This window comes from Taudactylus pleione, unplaced genomic scaffold, assembly GCF_031769625.1.
Source record: "Taudactylus pleione unplaced genomic scaffold, aTauple2 ptg000212l, whole genome shotgun sequence".
NCBI lineage: Eukaryota > Metazoa > Chordata > Amphibia > Anura > Myobatrachidae > Taudactylus > Taudactylus pleione.
In genome coordinates this window covers 9,790,221-9,809,645 of record NW_028284614.1, presented here as the reverse complement: position 1 = coordinate 9,809,645, position 19,425 = coordinate 9,790,221, and positions in this window count along the sequence as shown.

Sequence of the window (19,425 nt, the reverse complement as noted above, 5' to 3'; positions counted from 1 at the left end):
CAGAACCCAAAACACGCAAGGGTGGTTTTGGCAAAACCAATCCAGATCCAAAACACGAAGAAAGATCCAGATCCAAAACCAAAACACAAAACACGAAAAGTGGCCGGTGCACACCCCTAATATATATATATATATGCAACAAGTAGCAATGATATAAGCCCTGCCCTTCTTACAGTGCAATTTCTAAGATGTTTAAGGATTTCTCACTGTTAAGATTTTCTCCTCTTAAATCGCTTTTCGTTCGCTGTTCAATACAGAGTGTTCCAGCATCTAAGACGTTACCATTCTCCCTGGCATGAAACCATGCTGGAAACAATGGCACAAGCTTGTTGGTACCAATATCTATTCTTGTAACAGCCCAATCACAGCGATTCTCTGATGCTGCAAGGAAAAAAATGGGTGTTATATCTGTGCCGCCTATTTATAGCTCAGACATCATAACAAAGTGATTGATAAAGAAATGGATCCTGCTGATGAGATGACAGGAGCTATAAATACATAAACCAGCTTATTTCTGATTGCCTTATAGTGCTGAGATTCATTCGTTGACAGACCTGGCACTCTCTACACTGGGATTAATATAGATGTCAAAGTTAAGCAGACTGTTATAATAAGGCACTAATAGATGGAAAGATCATCTTGAAGAATATTTTTTAACATATTGCTAAAATGTACTAACGATTTCTGCCGCAGTGACACCCCTCATTACAGCTGCAATTTTGGACCGTCCTTTGGGAATCGAGGCTGTATGCATATATGTTACACCATTGTCAGGGATTCTAAATGTGGGTTGGGTATGAAATACCGGCAGTCGGGATGCCTGCTGTCAAAATGCCGACAGCGACATCCCGAAGCTTGGCATCACGACAGGGGTAGGATAAGTATACTAACCCTCCCCCTTTCTCCCCCTAACCCTCCCTTCTTGCAGCCTAACCCTTCCCGTTAGTGTTCAAACCTAACCCTCCCCCTTTGGTGCCTAAACCTAACCAGCCCTCTTAGTGCCTAACCGGAGCTGGATGGAGAAACAGCCCGGGAAATTTATGGAAGCAGCCCTAATGGGGCGTGGTCTGTTAAGGGGGTGGGGTTTGTCGAGAGGGGGCGGGATCCCTCCTCAGAGGGCCTGATTCTGAGTTGGACGCAAAAAATATCTGGAAAAAGCGGCAATGTTTTTATGAAGCTTTACACTTTGCTTTTTACATAGAGTCCAGTGTGGATCATGCGTGTGTGTGTGTGTGAATTTTGTGTGGATTCAGCTATTAATATTTTAAAATACAATATAGCAAAAAAACATCCACACAAGAATATTTAGAAACATATACTGTATTCCTATATACATACTGTACAACCACACACAATATAAATGTAATGCCCAGCTTTACTGGCTTTCTTATTTTCTTAAACTATCGCTGTCCCCGATGCTGCCTGAATTTTTTTTTCTACTCTCTCTCTTCTGCCCCCTATTTCTCCTCCCCTCTTCTCCGTTTTTACTCCATCTCTCACTTCCCGCAGTGTCTTTAACCCCATATCTCTTTCCTTCCTCCACTATTTCTCTTTCTTGTTCTGATATTCCAGAAAACACAGTCGCAGAGCCTGGAAGTTGCAATTACTGCACTCAAATCAATGTGTCAGGAAAAAGTGTAAAGCATTAATTTATAAAACAGTCACACACGTTGGACCTCATTCAGAGTCGGTCGAAGCGGCCGCACAGAGTCGGTCGTATAGAAAAAGGGGCCGGATATGCAAATGATGCACACGCATGTTGCGTCCCTATGGTCGGATCGTTAGCTGGCCGGCCAAGGGGTGGATGTGGTCGGATCGCTAAAAATGCGCCCACATCTCGTACGCATAGTGCGTCATCTCCGGCTACATAAGGATTAATCGCGAGCATCGTATGTCATCGGAACAGATCGTAGAGCTAAAGGTTGACCTGACCCTCTCTTAAGCTCTACGATCATGTCAGTGTAAAACCTACCCTGTCACATGTGCCATGACACTACTTTGTTAATTATGCACTCCCATAAAACGCAGTTCGTATAATTAGGCACGCCTGCGTTCGGATCTCCACACCCCCGTTTTCAAGCACCTTCCCATGTTACCACCCACAAACGCCGCAATCTGTTACTCAAACTACCGACCTGGCGGTGTTCAAGGAGAGAGAAATTTCTGAATGTAGCCGCTAGTTTGCGCACGCGCATTGAGAACTGTACGCATGCGCAGATCAGCGAACATCGGCTGCGTACGACCGTGCGGCCGCTTCGACCGACTCTGAATGAAGTCCATAGTCTCAGCAATTGACATCAAGTAAAAACAGTTTGGTAAATTAGTAATAATGACCTTAAGAAAAATATATATATATTATTAAGACATACAGTATGTCAGTCAATACATGATCCCTGGATATGGCCCAGAAGTAAATACTCTTTTCTCTAGAGAGATGAGGATACAGGGGCCTATTCATCAAACGATAAATGGCCTGGTAACCATGCAGAAACGCTAGTTTCCGTATATTTAAGTCACCGGGCCATTCATCATTAGAGGTCCTACCGAACGCCCACCGGTATTCAGCAAACTCCGAAAACTTTCAGTTTTCTGAGTTTGCTGCCGAGAACAAGCGCCATCTTCAGATGGTGCTTGTTCTCGAATCCCCACTCCTTCCTATGGGAAGAAGTCCCGGGGATACGAAGAGGGATCCGAGCGGATCACTCCGCCGCCTCCTCACCAGCTCCCCGGCAGTTGTGTGCATGCATGACCTCAGGTCAGGCATGTGTAGCCGGGACAACGGGGGGGGAGCAGGTAAGCGATACTTTCCACGGGGACAACTGCTTTTTGGAGCAGTTCTCCCCTCACCGGAGCAATGATGAATTGCCCCGGTGTCAGGCTTCCACCCACTGCGAGTTGGATACTAAAGTATCCCTTGCAGCGAGTTCTAAACTTCATCATCGGAGGCCATACGGCCTTCGATGATGAATAGGCCCCGCAGTCTTTTAATCAAAGTCACTAAATGTAGTGAGTAGAAAGTATCCGTTCAATAGATTATTACCTGCAGACCCCTGTCCCGTATTGCGATGGTATGTATCAGGGGCTGATCTTAGTACCTGGATGGTACTGTGCTCAACACGATCGGCGGGGAGCGACTAATGCTGGTGACTGTCATTTTTAGATTCATGGGCCGCGTAATCAGCGGTAATGGTAGCTCCACTCTGTACTGTTTACAGATCCAGCTGTTAAAGTTACAGAAACAGGCTTCTTTATGGTTTGCCCAGGGCCGTATCCAGCCGTCCTGTCTCTTGCTCCGTATGCCACTGTATATTGCAGCGATAGGGGTAAGTCCGTTCCTCCGACTGACTCGCAGCCGTGCTGCGAGTCAGCGGGGACTATAGCGGTATGGCACTCGGAGGTTGGTGTAGTCGAAAGCTGTCAGCAGGCAGTCACAGGATCTTTTAGTGGCAGGTAGGGGTTGAGGTGAGCCATGTCCTCAGGATCGTAGGGATATATAGAAAACACCTACGCGTTTCACCGTCTCAAGGACATCTTGTTCAAGGTGGATACGTTGTGGTCATGTCCATATACTTAAGTAGCACTCTTAATTGACTTTATACAATACAGCTATTATTCAATTGAAACAATTTGATTTGAGTGCAACCATTTATAGTACGATTGAGAGATTTAAAAGGAGAGAGTATAGATTAATCTAGTTTATGCAGGAACTATGGCCCTGATTCAGAGCCGGACGCTCTGACCAGAGCGCTCGCTCTGAATCAGGGCCCACCTCCACTAAAATGGAGCGTCCTCCTGGACGCTCGTATAGCTGTGGGTCACCACCCAAAGCATATACGAGCATCCAACAAGATGACCATCGCGACCATCGGACTTGCGAGTGAAACCCTGTGGTCGGGTTTCTCAACCGCAAGGCCAGGAGTGATTTTGGCTCTATCAGAGCCAAAATCACTCCCACTGACATCACTAGTGATGTCAGTGGGGCCGGCTTCAGACGGTAGGCGTTCCCATAGGAACGCCTCCGTCTGGCAGGCACGCCCACCAAAGGGGGCGTGCTGTCAATCAACATCGACAGCACGCCACCTTTGATGCGAGACTCCGAGCGAAGAAAAGTCCTTCGCTCGCCGGGTCTTGCGCATTTGTGCATGACGGAGCTCCCTCCGTCGTGCGCATGCGCAGTGGGGAACATCGACCCACTTGCGAGCGTACTACCGCTCGCGAGTGGGTCTGAATGACCCCCTATATTCAAATAGAATTTATATCACATAGTAAATTACAATCTGCAGATTCATATTATCAGTGTTTGAATATAAATGTTTTGAATAGACGCGCCTTATTGAAATGGTCTTGCATTTTCCAAGTCTGCTATATTCAGTAAAGTGAGTCAATGTACATATCTTATTTTTATTTTTATCCATTATTTCAAAGGCTTTATGTTTATAAAAGGGGCCCTTTCTAAACATTTTCTATACCGCAGGTTGATTTTTTAACCCCTTGTTGTAGGAAGAAGTACAGACATACATATGTGAATCACATTTTGCTTCTAGCCCTGTTAAGGTGCGTACACACGTAACGATTTTTTTTAACAAATTAGCTATAACGACATCGTTATCGTTCAATCGTTCAAAAAAAAGTTCAGTTTCTGATTTATAACAATGAACCAAAATCGTTCAAGCGCGCTGTTTGTAGTTTGTAATTTGTAGTCCATTTCAGACTGTCCAACACAACGATTTTCATTAAGGGAAGGAACATTTTCCGTTCATTGTTGTAAAAATCGTTCATTACACTTCAAAATATCGTTCACTTTTCAAAAGAAAATCTGACAGATAATCGGTTACAAAATCGGTACGTGTGTATTCACCTTGTGGAGGTAACATCACCCTCATGTTTTTCTACAAAATGCCTTGAAACACTACAGTATGTAAGAGTTTTTTTCTCAAGATGTTCCTCCTGCGTTCTAAAAATCTTTCACGGAGGCTTCTTATTGTTCTACCTACATATTTAGTGTCCTCGCAACCGCACGTAAGCAAATGTACCACGTACTTGGTGTTGCAGTTAATAAACTGTGTGATTGTGAAGCTTCTATCTGGCCCTTTGATGTAAGTTGTTTTTTTATTTGTATTTTGGCACATGATGCATTTGTGCATCCCGCATTGATGAAAACCTGCCGGTTTTACCGGTAACCAGCCCATACCGGACTCTGAAGGCTTTTTTGTCTCAGACCTGAGAACACTAGGTGCTAGTATATTTATTAGTGATTTATTCTTTCTATGTACAACAGAAGGTTTTTCTGGAAGAAGTTGTTTAAGTACTGAATAGTATTTCAACATATAATCATTTTTCTTTATAATTTGGTCAGTCCTCCCCGAGGAGTCATTATAGGTAGAAACAAAGGGCCTGAATTCCTTTTCCTATCTGAGATGTAGATTTCTCTATTCTTAGGTTGCAGTAAATGTGTCCTTTCCATACTGGCTACTTCCTTATATGCTTTTTCTAACCACTGTGGAGGATATCCCCTCTCCTCAAAGCTCTGATATTCCGCCTCCTATTTCTCACATCTCATTACTTTGTCTGTCTCTTCCCTCCTGTATTCCACTTTCCTGTCTGTACATCTATTGGGAATAGTAACCTGTGACGAGCAAAGCGGGCCGAGCCACCATGCGTGAAGCGTGGCGAGCACAGTGGCGTAAGTTCATCCCAGACGCCCGGAGGCAAGTTATACTTTGGAGCCCCACCTAAAAAAAGGGAAAATAAATATGGTGAATATCTATCTATCTATCTATCTATCTATCTATCTATCTATCTATCTATCTATCTATCTGTCTGTCTGTCTGTCTGTCTGTCTGTCTGTCTGTCTGTCTGTCTGTCTGTCTGTCTATCTCATATCTATTTATCACATATGCACAAAAACATTAATATAAAATAGCTTTAAGTGGGGTGAATATATTGTGGACAATGGAGGAGGTGCCCCTTCAGTGCTGGCGCCCGGCGGCAGGCGCCTCCGTTGTCGCCCATAATTCTGCCCCTGGGCGAGCATGCGATGGTACAAGTTTCTCCTATTGGTGGCCGAATTCTACATTTGAGAAAAATAACAGCACTGTCCGTCCGGACATAGAGCCGCAGTTCTGCCCTCACTTGACATCACGTCCAGGCACATTAACTGTAGGGCATCTAGGCTCAACGGTGAAGGCAGGGACATTGAGAGGGTGTTACAGGGAGGGTAAGGGTAGGAATAGTGAGGGGGCGTTACAGGGAAGGTGAGGGCAGGGCTAGTGAGGGGAAGTTACAGGGAGGGTGAAGGAAAATACAATGCGGGGGAATTACAGGGAGGCTGAGAGTAGGGGCACACAACACACACATATATTATAAGGCACGGTCATGTATATACATAGGCACGGTCGTGCCCTTATATTAAGACTGCATTTAAAAAAACGGATTTCTCCATAGAGAATTCTGGAGGGGGTGGGCAGGGTGTTCAAGGGGCTACACCTCAAAAGCTATTAGAGGTACGGATCTGTAATTTGGCATGGCCGGGTAGAACTGTCACTGGGTGCTGCATGCCAAATTTCAGGGCAAAAACATAAAAAATGAGGACAAGGGAGTAATCTAAGGCTCCAACTGTCACTTTTTTCTGACATTCTCAATTAGGACCACTTTTCTGCTGTAGTCTATGGGGGATTTTTGGGAAGGCATAACTCAGGGTAGGGGTGGAATTTAGACTTGGGGTTTGTTTTAATTAGGGGTGAGCGGGTTCGGATTTCTGAAATCCGAACCCCCCCGAGCCCCCCCGATCCGAGTCTGATCCGAGTCAGGCTCGACTTTTCCCGCCTGACTCGGATCTGAAATCGAGGCAAAACGTCATCATCCCGCCTTCCGAGTCTCGCGGGTTTTGGATCCTATATAAGGTACCCGCGTCGGCGCCATTTTCTCACTCGGCTGTGGACAGTGAAGAGGGAGGGTGGGAGTTAGGGCTGTGTAGTGTAGTGTAGTGCTGCTGTTGTCCACTACTTCAAAGTCCATAGGGGCTGGCTGTGTTGTGCTGTGCTGCTGTTGTTAATAGGGGCTGTGTCCACTACTTCAAAGTCCATAGGGGCTGGCTGGACTGTGTTGTGCAGTCAGTTCTCCATAGGGGCTGTGTCCACTCCAAAGTCCTGTGCAGTGTCCCAGTCCTAAAGGAGTGCTGTAGTGTTGTCCAGGGGGTGCTCTGTCCATCAGGGGTGCTCCCCCCAAGTGCTAAAAAAATAATATATTTTCTGTGTTTGTGAATTGTGTGCGCAGTAGCCGCACGTGCATCAACAAAGTAGTGCCAAGCGTGCGCCTGTGTCATAAGTAAAGGGTCGGCTGGCTTGACCGTTAAAGGGTGCTGTAACCCCCGAAAGTACACTCCAGTCCAAACCAAAAAAAAATTATTTTCTGTGTTTGTGAATTGTGTGCGCAGTAGCCGCACGTGCATCAACAAAGTAGTGCCAAGCGTGCGCCTGTGTCATAAGTAAAGGGCCGGCTGGCTTGACCGTTAAGGGTGCTGTAACCCCCGAAAGTACACTCCAGTCCAAACCAAAAAAAAAATTATTTTCTGTGTTTGTGAATTGTGTGCGCAGTAGCCGCACATGCATCAACAAAGTAGTGCCAAGCGTGCGCCTGTGTCATAAGTAAAGGGCCGGCTGGCTTGACCGTTAAGGGTGCTGTAACCCCCGAAAGTACACTCCAGTCCAAACCAAAAAAAAAATTATTTTCTGTGTTTGTGAATTGTGTGCGCAGTAGCCGCACGTGCATCAACAAAGTAGTGCCAAGCGTGCTCCTGTGCCATAAGTAAAGGGCCGGCTGGCTTGACCGTTAAAGGGTGCTGTAACCCCCAAAGTACACTCCAGTCCAAACCCAAAAAAAAATTATTTTCTGTGTTTGTGAATTGTGTGCGCAGTAGCCGCACGTGCATCAACAAAGTAGTGCCAAGCGTGCGCCTGTGTCATAAGTAAAGGGCCGGCTGGCTTGACCGTTAAAGGGTGCTGTAACCCCCGAAAGTACACTCCAGTCCAAACCAAAAAAATTATTTTTTCTGTGTTTGTGAATTGTGTGCGCAGTAGCCGCACGTGCATCAACAAAGTAGTGCCAAGCGTGCGCCTGTGTCATAAGTAAAGGGCCAGCTGGCTTGACCGTTAAGGGTGCTGTAACCCCCGAGAGTACACTCCAGTCCAAACCAAAAAAAAAATTATTTTCTGTGTTTGTGAATTGTGTGCGCAGTAGCCGCACGTGCATCAACAAAGTAGTGCCAAGCGTGCGCCTGTGTCATAAGTAAAGGGCCGGCTGGCTTGACCGTTAAGGGTGCTGTAACCCCCGAAAGTACACTCCAGTCCAAACCAAAAAAATATATATTTTCTGTGTTTGTGAATTGTGTGCACTGTGGCTGCACGTGCATCAACAAAGGAGCAGCGCCAAGCGTGCGCCTGTGTCCCATAAGTAAAGAGCCGGCTGGCTCATTTCTTAAAGGGTGGTGTAACCCACAAAGTGCACTACTCTCCAGCAAAAATAAAAAAATATTTTCTGTGTTTGTGTGCGCTTTGCCGCACGTATATATATCAATATAACATAAATGGAGGACCAAACTTTCTCCGATAAAAATAAAATAGGGAAAGATCAAGAACCACTTCCTCCTAGTGCTGTTGCTGCTGCTGGGAGTTGTTCATCATCCCAGAGAGGAAGTAGGAACATCACTACTTTTACTAAACAATTGACCCTCCAACAGTCCCTAGCGATGAGGATGAAGTACGACAGCAGTCATCCTGAAGCAAAACGTATAACTGAGGCCTTGACTGCTATGTTGGTGTTAGACGTGCGTCCGGTATCCGACATTAGTGCAGTGGGATTTAGACAATTGATGGAGGTAGTGTGTCCTCGGTTCCAAATCCCGTCTAGATTCCACCTGCATCCTCAAAGCAGCAGCGACAAGCGTGCGTCTGTCTGTTAAAGGGTGGTGACACCCTCAAAGTGTGCTACACAAACAATTAAAATATTGTTCTTTTTTTTCTGTCTTTGTGAATTGTGTGGGCTGTAGCCGCACCTGCATCCTTAAAGCAGCAGCGACAAGCGTGCGTCTGTCTGTTAAAGGGTGGTGACACCCTCAAAGTGTGCTACACAAACAATTAAAATATTGTTCTTTTTTCTGTCTTTGTGAATTGTGTGGGCTGTAGCCGCACCTGCATCCTTAAAGCAGCAGCGACAAGCGTGCGTCTGTCTGTTAAAGGGTGGTGACACCCTCAAAGTGTTCTACACAAACAATTAAAATATTGTTCTTTTTTTTTTGGTCTTTGTGAAATGTGTGGGCTGTAGCCGCACCTGCATCCTTAAAGCAGCAGCGACAAGCGTGCGTCTGTCTGTTAAAGGGTGGTGACACCCTCAAAGTGTGCTACACAAACAATTAAAATATTGTTCTTTTTTTTTCGGTCTTTGTGAAATGTGTGGGCTGTAGCCGCACCTGCATCCTTAAAGCAGCAGCGACAAGCGTGCGTCTGTCTGTTAAAGGGTGGTGTAACTCTCAAAGTGCTCCAAAAAATAAAAAACTATTTTTTTAATGTGTTTGTGACTTGTGTGCGATGTAGCCGCACCTGCATCCTTAAAGCAGCAGCGACAAGCGTGCGTCTGTCTGTTAAAGGGTGGTGACACCCTCAAAGTGTGCTACACAAACAATAAAAATATTCTTCTTCTTTTTTCTGTCTATGTGAATTGTGTGGGCTGTAGCCGCACCTGCATCCTTAAAGCAGCAGCGACAAGCGTGCGTCTGTCTGTTAAAGGGTGGTGACACCCTCAAAGTGTTCTACACAAACAATTAAAATATTGTTCTTTTTTTTTTGGTCTTTGTGAAATGTGTGGGCTGTAGCCGCACCTGCATCCTTAAAGCAGCAGCGACAAGCGTGCGTCTGTCTGTTAAAGGGTGGTGACACCCTCAAAGTGTGCTACACAAACAATAAAAATATTCTTCTTCTTTTTCCTGTCTATGTGAATTGTGTGGGCTGTAGCCGCACCTGCATCCTTAAAGCAGCAGCGACAAGCGTGCGTCTGTCTGTTAAAGGGTGGTGACACCCTCAAAGTGTGCTACACAAACAATAAAAATATTCTTCTTCTTTTTTCTGTCTATGTGAATTGTGTGGGCTGTAGCTGCACCTGCATCCTTAAAGCAGCAGCGACAAGCGTGCGTCTGTCTGTTAAAGGGTGGTGACACCTCAAAGTGTTCTACACAAACAATTAAAATATTGTTCTTTTTTTTTCGGTCTTTGTGAAATGTGTGGGCTGTAGCCGCACCTGCATCCTTAAAGCAGCAGCGACAAGCGTGTGTCTGTCTGTTTAAGGGTGGTGTAACTCTCAAAGTGTTCCAAAAAATAAAAAACTATTTTTTTAATGTGTTTGTGACTTGTGTGCGATGTAGCCACACTTGCATCCTCAAAGCAGCAGCGACAAGCGTGCGTCTGTCTGTTAAAGGGTGGTGACACCCTCAAAGTGTGCTACACAAACAATTAAAATATTGTTCTTTTTTTTTTGGTCTTTGTGAAATGTGTGGGCTGTAGCCGCACCTGCATCCTTAAAGCAGCAGCGACAAGCGTGCGTCTGTCTGTTAAAGGGTGGTGACACCCTCAAAGTGTGCTACACAAACAATAAAAATATTCTTCTTCTTTTTTCTGTCTATGTGAATTGTGTGGGCTGTAGCCGCACCTGCATCCTTAAAGCAGCAGCGACAAGCGTGCGTCTGTCTGTTAAAGGGTGGTGACACCCTCAAAGTGTGCTACACAAACAATAAAAATATTCTTCTTCTTTTTTCTGTCTATGTGAATTGTGTGGGCTGTAGCCGCACCTGCATCCTTAAAGCAGCAGCGACAAGCGTGCGTCTGTCTGTTAAAGGGTGGTGACACCTCAAAGTGTTCTACACAAACAATTAAAATATTGTTCTTTTTTTTTCGGTCTTTGTGAAATGTGTGGGCTGTAGCCGCACCTGCATCCTTAAAGCAGCAGCGACAAGCGTGCGTCTGTCTGTTAAAGGGTGGTGACACCTCAAAGTGTTCCACACAAACAATTAAAATATTCTTCTTCTTTTTTCTGTCTTTGTGAATTGTGTGGGCTGTAGCCGCACTTGCATCCTCAAAGCAGCAGCGACAAGCGTGCGTCTGTCTGTTAAAGGGTGGTGTAACCCTCAAAGTGTGCTCCACAAACAATAAAAATATTCTTTTTTTTTTTCTATCTTTGTGAATTGTGTGGGCTGTAGCCGCACTTGAATCCTCAAAGCAGCAGCGACAAGCGTGCGTCTGTCTGTTAAAGGATTACATCGGTGACAGCATCCAAGTAGGCATGTCAGACAGTCCGTACCTGTACTGGCAGGAAAAAGAAGCAATTTGGAGGTCCCTGTACAAACTGGCTCTATTTTACCTGAGTTGCCCCCCCTCCAGTGTGTACTCCGAAAGAGTGTTTAGTGCAGCCGGGAACCTTGTCAGCGAAAGGCGTAGGAGGTTGCTTCCACAAAATGTGGAGAAGATGATGTTCATAAAATGAATTATCAACTCTTCCAGGGAGACCAGCCTCCAGAACGTACAGAGGGACCTGTGGTTCCAGCAGGGACGAATTAATACTCTGTTAGGATGAGGATGTACACACTGAAGAGGGTGAGGAATCGGTGGATGAGGAGGATGAGGATGACATCTTGCCTCCGTAGTGCCAGTTTGTGCAGGGACAGATAAATTGCCAGCTTGTTTTGTGGGGGCCCAAACGAACCAATCATTTCAGCCACAGTTGTGTGGCAGACCCTGGCGCTGAAATGATTGGTTTGTTAAAGTGTGCATGTCCTGTTTATACAACATAAGGGTGGGTGGGAGGGCCCAAGGACAATTCCATCTTGCACCTCTTTTTTTTCTTTGCATTATGTACAGTTTGGGGCCTAGTTTTTCAATGCCATCCTGTCTGCCACTGCAGTTTCACGCCTAGATGGGTCACGTGTTTGTGCCGCCCACTTGTGTCGCTTAGCATAGTCATCCAGCTACCTCGGTGCAACCTTTTGGACATAAAAACACTATTGTGAGGTGTGAGGTATTCAGAATAGACTGGAAATGAGTGGAAATTAAGGTTATTGAGGTTAATAATAGCATAGGAGCAGAAAAACCTACAAATTCTGTGATTTTAGCTGTTTTTATGCTTTTTAAAAAAAAAATACAGATCCAAAACACAAAACCCAGAACCCAAAACACGCAAGGGTGGTTTTGGCAAAACCAATCCAGATCCAAAACACGAAGAAAGATCCAGATCCAAAACCAAAACACAAAACACGAAAAGTGGCCGGTGCACACCCCTAGTTTTAATAGGTAGCTATTGTTCCAGGGTACGTGCTTTTGGGGTTCAGGTAAATTAGAAAGTTACAGTTTTTAAACTATTACCTCAAGAGTGCACCATTGTAGAGATAGGACTTTTCAACTTGTTGCGCAGCCTCAGTAGGAGCCTCCAGCAGGTGTAGTCATAGTGGCTTCACTTGGGTGCATCAAGGTGGCCGTCGTTTGCGGGCGGTAGCAGGGCAGGGTTGCCTACCCTCCCGATTCTGGCGGGAACCTCCCGATAAACGGGTGCAGCTCCCGCCCCCCCGGAAAGGCAGGCAAGCCTCCCGCCTGCCGCCGATCCCCCGTCTCCCCCCTGCCAGTACCTGGCGGGGCGGGGCCACGCGATCAGCGTCATTTTGGCCCCGCCCCCTGCTTTACAATGCCTGTTTTTGCGGCATAGTGTAGCGGGGGCGGGGCCAAAATGATGCGATCGCGTGGCCCCGCCCCCTGTCACACCAGCAAACTGCCTTCAGCCCGCCCGGCCATGCCCCCTTTTCCACCACGCCCCCTGTTCTGCCGATCTGGCTGCTCCCTCCCGGAAGGAGCCTTCCGCCTCTCAGCCAATGAGCGGTTCTCACCATTGAATTCAATGGTGAGAACTGAGCATGCCCTTTTCAAAAATGGCGCTTCAGCGCCAATTTTGTAACTCAAACATGGCCACCGCGAGCCAATCACGGCTCGTGATGTCATCGCCCCGCCCCCTTGGCTGGCTTAAGTACTGCCAGCGTGAGTTGCCGTGCACTCAATTGGTGGTGGGGAGGCAGCAGAGAAGAGCTGCCGAAGACAGAAGATAGAAGACACCGCGGAAGCCCTAGATGGGTGACGGCCAGGAAAAAAGAGCTTAAAGGCTGTCGCTTTCCAGGTGAAGACGGTAAATACAGGGGGACCCTACGCATTTTTCCCCCTGTATTTCCAGAACCTGGACCGGCTCAGAGCCCCGTGCTGGTTGCACTAAATACGGGGGACCCTTACGTCATTTGTCCCCCGTATTTTGGCAACCAGGACAGGTTCTGAAAAGCCTGGCGCTGGTTGTGCTTAATCCGGGGGACCCCTACATCGTTTGCCTCTTTGTTTAGAACAACCAGTACTGGGGCTCCAAAGCCCGGTGCTGGTTGTTTTCTGGGGGGCGGGGCTACTCCTTTTATTTTACACATTCAATTTTTTACTTATGCGTAGATGGATCTCACTGCTGCATCCGTCCATCTGTGACTTATTGATTTGATTTTCTCAGGTGCTTACGCAATACCAGTGAGCCCTCTGTCGCCCGCCGATGCCCCCTTTGCACTGCACCTCTGCCCCTGCTCTGCGCCACCGCTGCTGCCGCTACCCCGCATGCCTACAGCCGTCTCGCACTCTGCACCTCCCAAACCAACCTCCTGTGTGCTGTCCCCTCTTCCACCTGCGTTAGTGTACCATATTGTTGCCCTTCTCCCCTGCAGGTGGCCCGGTTTGCTCATCCAAACCCTGATAGTTAATACATTTTAAAAAAGCTATGGAATTCCATAGACAAAAACATTACGGCTTCACATGTCCCATTAAGGCTGCTTAGACATGATCTGAAAATTCACAAAACCTATTGATTTTCTGCCACTCAAACTTCAAAAAGCAATGAAATTACGATCATTAAGGCTGACGCCTTAATGGACGTGTTCCTTGCGCAATGCAGATATGGTATGCCATCACACATCATTGGAATACACACATGCAGTCTATGCAACTGAGGTCAAAGCAGAGAATAGAGCTGTGCAGATGGGATAAAAGTGGTGTGGATGGCGGGAGGAGACACAGCAGCGTGGATAGGTGAGACACAAAGGCGTGTAGAGGAGGGAAGGTTATACAGTACAGGTGGGGGGGGAGGGGGGGTAGCCAAAGCAATGCAGATGGGTGGAAAACAGTGGTGCAGATGGGGGGAAACAGAGTGGCACGGTTTGGGGGGACAGCAACGTGGATGGGGGAAGAGAGTGGCATGGACATGGGAAGACAGAGCAGTGCAGATGGGTAAAGACAGATTGGTGCGGCCTTAATTGGACATGTGAAACCGTAAGGTTTTTTGTTTATGGAATATATATATATATATATATATATATACATACACTTATATATACACACACACTTGTCTTTTCAGGGCCATTCTAGCTGTGATGCATACTTGCCTACCCTCGCGATTTGGTCGGGAGCCTCCTGAAAATCAGGTGCTGCTCCCGACCTCCCGGGAAGTAAGCTAATCCTCCCGGCTGCCGACCACCCCTCCTATCCCCCCGCAATAATCCCTGCAACCCCCGCAGTGGGGTGGGCGATGATGAGATTTGCATCATTTTGGCCCCGCCCCTGCTTCACAATGCCTATATTATCGGCATTGTGCACAAACAGACCACCCCTTGGTTTCACTTGGTTCTCGGCTAACGGGCCGACACTCTGAATTGCCCGCTAGCCGGAGCAAGTGATTGCTTCCTGTTTGCGTTCCACAGTGGAACGCAAATCCGGGAAGCGCTGCAGATGGCACAGGCATACATATGAATTAGCTTGTGCCGGCAGCTGGTGTCAGCTGGCCCGGCAGGCAATGTCAGCCAGCCCGGCAGAGGGGTGCATTGGACCGGCCCAGTGGCAACTTTCCCGCTGTCCCGGTGGCCTGATCCGCCCCTGGTGCCTAACCCTAACCCCCCCAGTGGTGCCTAACCCTAACCTCCCCCCCAAAGCCTAACCCTAACTCCCCCGTGGTGCCTAAGCCTTACCCTCCCCCCCGCGGCTAACAGCTAAAATGCCCTGATGTACCTTTGATCGGGATGGCGGCTGTCGACATTCCGGCGCCAGGATCTAGACTGGCGTCAGGATTTAGACGCCTATCTTTAGTCCCGGGTCGTGTTTCTGACACGAGGATTTGAATAGCCAACATCCCGACCGCTGGCATACTAACTACATTCCTTAAATGTTACACTGGAATAACCTCTGGGGGGTGAACTTGTATGTAGTGATGGTGTAAATGTCCTCTCTGATGTCTGGGAAAAAGTTTGGAGCTTTAACTTTAGCTCAGCACTCACCTGAGTTTGATTTCTGGTTTATACTCTGGCAATGACTACTATCTCACCACTAGGACTGAACTCTTAGTTAGGTTCCAGAGTCCTTCCTAGCCAGCACCCTATAGACATGTTGCAGTCTGGACTAGGGATAGTGGCAGACATGTCTGACATAGGGATGGCCATTGACCATCAATGATTCATAATCAGCGATGATTTATGGCCGATGTTGAATGCTTTTACCATCGATGGGGGACAACCAGATGGTTTCCCTCCATCGATGTCTAAGCATAACTGAATGTTTTTTTTTTTTTACAAGGTTAGGGGCATGGAGCATAGCTCCACCCCCGACACCTGCGAAGCTCCTCCTTTAGATTCTGATTGGCCCACGTCCGGTCAGTCAGAGGACAGGGATGACCATCTCGGTTGGTGATACCATCGATGGCATCCATTGCATAGTTGGTAACCATTGATAGTCACTTGCTATATGACCATTGATGGTAAGTAACCATAGATGGAAACCACACCGATCACCATCCCTAGTTTGGCAGGTGCATGTCAGTTGCATCACAGAGATCCCAGGGTTCCTAGCGGACAGACCAGTGAGGAAGGGAGAGAGGGAATAGGGCTGTTCTATTCCCTCTCTCCCTCAGTCCAAAATTCAAATAGGGGGTCACACCAACTATCACCACAAATGTTGCCAAACATCGCCGGCCAGGACTCTCTGGCAATTGATGTGGCTCCCCTATTTGAATTTTGGATTGCATTGCAGCCCCACCTCTGGAGCCGCCACTGGTACCTGTCTTCTCAGTGGAGAAAGTAATAAAGTGTCACCGTTTTGAGTGACACAAGTAAAATACAATCGATAGACAACAATGAACATTTAAAAATAAAATATCTCTAAATACAGGTTCAATACCTCGCCTGAAAGTCATTGGATTTCCGAAGAGATGATCCCTCGTAAAAATAGCCTGTAAGTAACAATGCAGGGCATTACAGTACTTTGGCCCTCATTCAGAGCCGTTCGCTATTTGCGGTCGTTCGTTTAAAAACAAGGGGTGGCTATTCAAATGATCCGTACGCACATTGCAGTCTGTTCACACCTCTAAGTCTGAACGAGCGAGCAAAACATACGCTCGTTTATTTGTTAAAAACGCCCCCTGGCCGCACGCATCCTACGTCATGTCCGCTATTTATTAGATTAATCGAGTACATCGACCAGCGTATGAACTGCTCGCTATTCTTGTGGTTGGTGTTTGCTACCACAAATTTGCGTGCAGTTCTGGCTATAAAATAACCCAGTGACGTGGTCAATGACGCTGCTGTTTTAAATATACACACCCATAAAACGCCCGTTTTGACCTTTAAGCACGCCTGCGTTCGGATCTCCACTCCCCATTTTCAAACACCTTCCCCTGTTACCACCCACATACGCCTCATTCTGTCACTCAAAATAGCAGGCACTCGCTATATAGCGTACAAAGGATTTTCGGCCGCACTGACTGGTTCGCGCATGCGTACTAAAAAGCGTACGCATGCGCAGATGTGCAAACATCGCTCGGAACGAGCGTACTGCCGCTAACGAGCGGCTCTGAATGAGGGCCTTTGTTCCAAATCCTTCTTTTGAGAACACTACAAACCTCAGCTACCTATTGAAGCTTTAGTTGGACATAGTACAAAGGTAATAGCAAAACTATCAGATTTCTTCTGTCCCTTGGGCAACCGCAGTTCATTAGCGGCACAACCAGTATAAGTCGCCATAAAGGGACGGCAACAGTAATAACATCCATTTTATATATATGTATACTACTCTTGGGTGTGCAGCCGCACTGTGAGCACACCTTGATGTTTTAGAACCTGTATGAAGGCAAATCATTTACACGTCTGAGTAGCTAATGGCAGGAAAATCTTTGGGATCAATGATCTCTATAACAGCATCATTTTTGTGAGATGATTTTGTAATGACCTGCCAGTGCTGAACGCCCTACTGACAGACAGATATACTTGCTGGAAGAAATGGGGTGTGATGCACAAAGTACTAGTGACAGGTGACACTGAAGCTGGGTACACACTAAACGACGTGTGTACACAGCGATGCGACCGGCGCCCCCCCCTCTGACGGGCCGACATACTGGGGCGGCCGGTACACACTCGATGATCCGGTCCCCAACCGCCCGATATGTCAGCCTGCCACAACCCGCTGCATTGTCCGGTTGGGCTGCATGTAGGGCCGACCTGATGATGCGGCTGATGACCCTACGGGAGCGCACACCGCATGACATAGTGGGTTTACACTTAACAATTTTAACGTTTTGTCGCTCTGATCCGTCGGAATTTAGCAAATCGTTTAAAAAACCGCTAAGTGTGTACGCACCTTGAGGGTCCATTGTATTGACATCACATGCGCAAAGAAACACCATTGCATCGCCGCTTATAGCAGCAATGCGGCATGTCTTAGCGCTGTGATGTATTAAAAAGCGAGTCGTCAGGGAGGTGTTACAGTAACTCACCCTCTATTCTTCTGTAGACGTAATGGCTCCTGTGCGGCCTCGCTGTGCATGCGTAAGATTGGCAAACCCCACCAGATTTCAATACAAACAAGCTGCACGTGCGGAAGGATCGCTCAGAGCTGGCAGCGGGACTTGCAGGTAAGCATGATGCCATCCTGAAATGTCATTCACGCTTCGCAGTCGGGACAAAGGGCCCTGATTCAGCAACGATCGCACGGCTGCGTTCACACATGCTCTCCCTAGCTGCGAAAATATGCGAATGAATGCCATCGCGCGGCAACCGCAGCACTATACCAAGACACCCATCACTGTATAAAGCCGCCCACTTCCAATGACATGCATCTGCAAGTCAGCGAAAGCATCGGTAACATCAAGTAACTTCGGTACCATTCGCACAGTTGTGGTTGACCTGACCCTACCTCACAAACTGCTAAACTTCCTGTCACATCATTCCTGTACCCTCCCGCACCACCGGAAGGGTAGGCTCTACTCCCACATTCTGCCCACTTCCTAGTGAAGTGGGCAGAATGGGAAAAAATTTCAGCGGCGATAGCGGGTCCCCGTGTAAGGGGTGGGGCTTAATTACGTGATTCTTCATGAATCGCCTCATTTAGCCCCGCCCCCTTATAGAAATGGGTGCCAATCGCGACTATTTACAGCAAAGGGGGTGGGGCTTAATTTTGCAAACCGTCAGGCCCCGCCCCCCATCACAACTCACTTGCTTCTCCTCCCAGGACATCTCCCGGGGAGGAGATATTAAAAGTAGGCAACTATGGTATACAATTGCAGGGGCTTAATTAAGCACCACTCTGTAATGGCGTTCAAACGCTCAGGCCAGCCTGTGTTCCACCGACCACCCCCCTCTCCACCCCTAAACGTTCACTTCATGTCAATCACTAAGCTATGGGACTGCATGCTCACTGCAATCGCTTCCCGATCGCAGTGGCCGTTTCGCGCACGCGCACTTCAAAGCATACACATGCGCAGAGCACAAACAGCGACCGGCTGCATGCGAACGCAGATGTGCGATCCAACCTGTATAAGGTCCAAAGTCCTTACTGCATGGTATAGATGAACAGTCTCAACATAAGATGGAAAGTTGGGATTAATGGCTTAGGTGACTTTAATAAAGTATCGAAGTCATCTCTTTCCTAACAGGCTGTACTGCCTGTACAATGAGACATCATTCAATCAGCCTAAAGATACTGATGAACATTTATGCTCACTAATCATTATAATACGTTTATTCTTTTTATGGAACATAAAAATGAATTAACACAAAAGATGAGTTGGTCAGTCCAGTCTTACATGACAACGCACCTCTAATCGCATTCCCACCTACAAATCTTCCTCGTGCTGGGTGCCATTACTTTTACACCTCTTACATTAATGGAAATAAGCTCCAGCCACAGTGTATACCTTTCAGATAAATAATGTAATAATATGCAAAATTATAAAAAAGTGTCCAAAGTCAGCACTAGATGGCGACACTCTGATTATGAACCTAAGTTTTCATTGTCAAGTATTAAAAGCTCACGATTAAGAACACAAACAGTCTGG